Raw genomic sequence first — 4,411 nt, forward strand, 5'->3', positions numbered from 1 at the left:
ATTATCATCCCTCTCTGTCCCAGCATTCATTTTATTTATTCTATTTCATTAATGTATGTGTTCTACTAATAGCTGAACTCATTATACTTTATTAATTGCCCAAAATTCAGAATAATAGTGGAAACATAGAAATGTCTTTGTCTCTTACCCATGTATCTATGCATCTGCACCTGAGAGTAACTGCATCGGCTGCTTTTCTCATTGTGGTGATAAAACATCCAAAAGAAGGGACTAAGAGGAGAAGGAATCACTTCGGCTCATGGTCTGAGATGGCACAGTGTCACGGCCAGCAAGGCGTGGTAGCAGGAAGGGCTTGTCACTGTGACAGACAGGGGATTAGGGAATTGGCTATCTCACCATGAAAGTCAGGAAGCAGATAGCGTGGACAAAACAAGAATAGGGCAATAGCCCTGTGCCTGATATCCAAATCCATGTCCAACAGGCTCTACAACCTCCCAGACAAGAGCCACCAACTGGGGACCAAATGTTCAGCCTATTGGGGTCATTTCACATTCAAACAATGGCGTCCTCCTCCTGTTTTCTATAGGCCCCTGGGCATCTCATACAGCAAAGCGTTCAGTCTGTCCTCAAAGGTCCCCATAGTCTAATAGTTTCGTTTGTTCCAAACTCTAAAGATTCTTGAGACTCGGGGGATCTCTTCACTATGAGCCCCTGTAAAACCAAAAGTCAGGTTTCCTATTTCCAGTAGACAAGAGTACACAGAAAGCAATCCTAGTCCCAAAGGGAAGAATGTGGACATCACTAGGAAACACCACACCACAGCAGGGCCAAAATCCATGAGAGCAAACACCAAACCCTGGAACTCTATGTTCAGTAACCAGGGCCTGCGGTGACGTCACCTGGTGTGCCAGTGGAATTTGAATTAAAAAAGTTCAAATTAAGAAAGTGCCAAAGCTACACAGAGAAACCCTGTCTCAAAAAAAATAAAAAATAAAAAAATAAATAAATAAATAAATAAAGTTGGGGCTGGAGAGACGCCAGCAACCACATGGTGGCTCACAACCATCTGTAATGAGGTCTGGTGCCCTCTTCTGGCCTGCAGGCAAACATGTAGGCAGAACAGGCAGAACACTGTATACATAATAAATAAATCTTAAAAAAAAAAAAGAAAAAAAAAGAAAGTGCTTCCCTCCAGCTCTGCCACCTGCTGACATGTGGGCTCACTCCTGGGCCAGCGGCACTCAGTACCTACAGCCTCTTCAGCAGACTTCACTCATTGCTAATATCTACCACATCTGGAGGGTTTCACTGCATCTGAGACTTCACCTTCACAATGCCACACACATAGCTGACTCGGGAGGTCCATGTCTGCACCTCCATGGCTTTTTAGAATACTGGAGTGCGAGTCTCCACCAACCCCATAATTTTTTCATGTTGCATGCTTGGAAATCAGCATCGCATGAAAAATGTCAAATTCTGCTGCCAGCTCAACATGCAGCCTATCCCTTCATAGCAACTTTCTATAACCTCCTTATCTAAATCTGAAAAAAATACACCCTTATGTAGACTTCCTTGAATACAGTACACTGTCTTTCCAGAAACACTCCAGCCCTTGCTGGAGAGGTCTTTACCTTTCCTGTTGTCCTAGTGAGGAGTGACAAGTTTCTCTTTAATTATGCTGATTTATTTAATAGCACAATGTATTTGTATCAAGCTTTATCTGCAGCTACTTTGTCTGCAACTTTAAACTCGTTTGTACTGCCTTCTTTGCCAGGCTGAAACTTCTCATCTTTCTACTCTATCTTTAGTCTTTGAATTGAAACATACTGGTCCATTCCTTTTTTAACTCAGCTTCACTTAATTGCCAGGACCCGGACAGAAAAGAAGGTCAACTCTTGCCAGAACACAATGTGAATGGCTTTCCAGCCTTACTTCCAAAGAGCCCTTGTTCCCCTCTGAAACCTCAGAGCACATTTCCAGGGCTTCTCTAGCCCTTGGCTCTACATTTCCCACACGTCTCCGATAAAACAATTCTGAAGGCGGACATGTTCACATTTCACACTTCGCAGCAATGACATCATGTTGCCATCATCAATTTTATGTGTTAGCTCCTTCTCTCATTGCTGTGATGAAATACTTGACAGGAAAAAAGCGAAGATGGGGGTGGGGATGCATTCGCTCTGGCTGGTAATTTAAGAGAACAGAGTCCACTGTGGCAGAGGAGTGATGGGAAATATTCATTCTTGCCATTGATGTGTGTGTGTGACTAAGAAACTGAATTTCTAATCTTACTTAATTTTCATTAATGCAAATGGCCATGTGTAGTTATTAGCTATTATATTAGAAATCACAGGTCAAGAATCATATGCGCATCTATGAATTTATGCATGTATATATATGCATACATTCAATGTCATTCATCACATGGGGCAATTTTAGGTTGAGGAAGCATGAGCAGACACATAGTGAACCTGAACTGAGTCCTAGAGTCATACAGAATGGGAACTCAAGCAGCATTTCGAAGGAGATCTGTGTGTGAATTGGGTACATCAACCAAATCCATCAGTACTGACAGAAAAAGAAACAAGAAACCATCGCATCACTCAAAATCAGGGAGGCTTTGTTTAGTTTCACTCATTCGGGGAGAATGGTCCATTGCTCTAGAAAGTGAAAGTGATTGTACAGAAAAATGAAATATAATATGATATATAAAGGAGGCTGCATTTCATTCCGAGTGAATAGAGGGAAGGAAAAAAAACCACAGAGAATTCTTTAATCTCTGCTATTCTGACCCCTGAACCAATGTGAGGGCCTATGTGGCTGAGCTCTTTAAATAGCTAGAAAAGAATTTGTTATGAACTTGAAAAAAAATCAAGCAGTCTTTAGAAAGGAAGCTCTCTATTGAGATATGGCAACTTTCTATTTAAAAAATGGCATGTGGGAAAGAGAGACACCCTTCACTCAATAATTTGTCATTGTGTGTGCATCATGTTTATTACTGTACTTTAAGAAGATATCATTATTAACTAAAAATATTGAGGGCTATATGGTGGTATTCTATTTGTACTGAAATGTGATTTTAATTGTATGTTAATAAATAAAGTTGCCCGGGGGTCAGAGCTATTAGAGCCATAGGTGGTGGTGGCGGCGGCGGCGGCGGCGGCGGTGGTGCACGCCTTTAATCCCATAGATCTCTGTGTGTTCAGGGATACAGCCAGCATTAGAGGCATACACCTTTAAGACCTAGATGGCTGTACTTACAGGCAGTGACGAGGCAGTCACGTGTTTGGGTTTACAACCAATGAGAAGGCAGAACAGAAAGACTATTTAAACACATACATACAGGAAATAGGTCTCTTTCCAAGAGCTAGGACCACAGCAGAAGGAAGGGTGAGATTTTAGCTCTGAGCTCTGACCTCTTGGCTTTCTCTTTTACATTTGGTTCTGTGTTTCTTATTTAATAAGACGGTTGGTTACATCTACACCGCTGGGGTATAGATCAATGATAGAGTATTAGTTTGTGTGAAATCCTGGGTTTAGCCACTAATACTACAGTTTTTATTTTTATTTATAGAGAAGAAGCTCTGTTTACTTTTCAATTTTTAACAAGTCTCTGCCTACGATTTTTAAGTAAGGTGGTCTGCTTCATTCAAGCATCTTTTTAGTAAGATTTATTTTGTTTTTAATTACGTGTGTGTGGCGGGGGAGATGTGCATGTGAGGACAGGTGCTCACTGAGATCAAAGATGCCACATCTCCCTGAAGGTAGAGCTACAGGCATCTGTGAGCCATCTGAGGCAGCTGTTAGGAACTGAACTCAAGTCCTCTGCAAGCAGTACCTACTCTTAACAACTGAGCGATCTCTCTGGCCCTCAAACATCTTTGATCAACTTGGCGCAGACAACATTATTTTGTCTTAACTATCAGCTCACCTTACTTTTAAGCTTTTTCTAAGCCCTGACAGACTCTTCTTGGTGGCCCTTCTTTACATTTGCTGGACTGTGCCTGTAGATTGAAGAGCAGTTATGAAATACTACATTTATATAAAACAGAGAGTACAGAGACTCTGATATCTGGTGAAATGAGCAAATTCTTCCAGGTCTGGACATAAAAGACTTATACAGAGAACCAATGGGATAAGATGAAAGCATACCATAACAGCTTTATGGGAAGAGAGAGCTAAAGTCCAGAAGTTCAGCGATCGCCAACCCGCAGTTACTTTACCATTTTTTAACTGTCAAATAGAAAAATGATAGTCTAGTTTTTAAATTTCCATATTCCTAGAAGCCTCGGACGAACGCTTACTTTTCAAACTTCCAGGCCTCCACCATCAAAGCTGTTCTCTTTCATGTAGAAGCTGCCTCCATGTGACCCAGCTACAGAGAAGAGCCGGTGTAGGGATGAGCAGACTCTATTCCAAGGACACAGAGAGAGGAAGGGCTTCGGAAACT

This window comes from Peromyscus maniculatus, chromosome 18 (genome assembly GCF_049852395.1).
Source record: "Peromyscus maniculatus bairdii isolate BWxNUB_F1_BW_parent chromosome 18, HU_Pman_BW_mat_3.1, whole genome shotgun sequence".
Classification (NCBI taxonomy): Eukaryota; Metazoa; Chordata; class Mammalia; order Rodentia; family Cricetidae; genus Peromyscus; species Peromyscus maniculatus.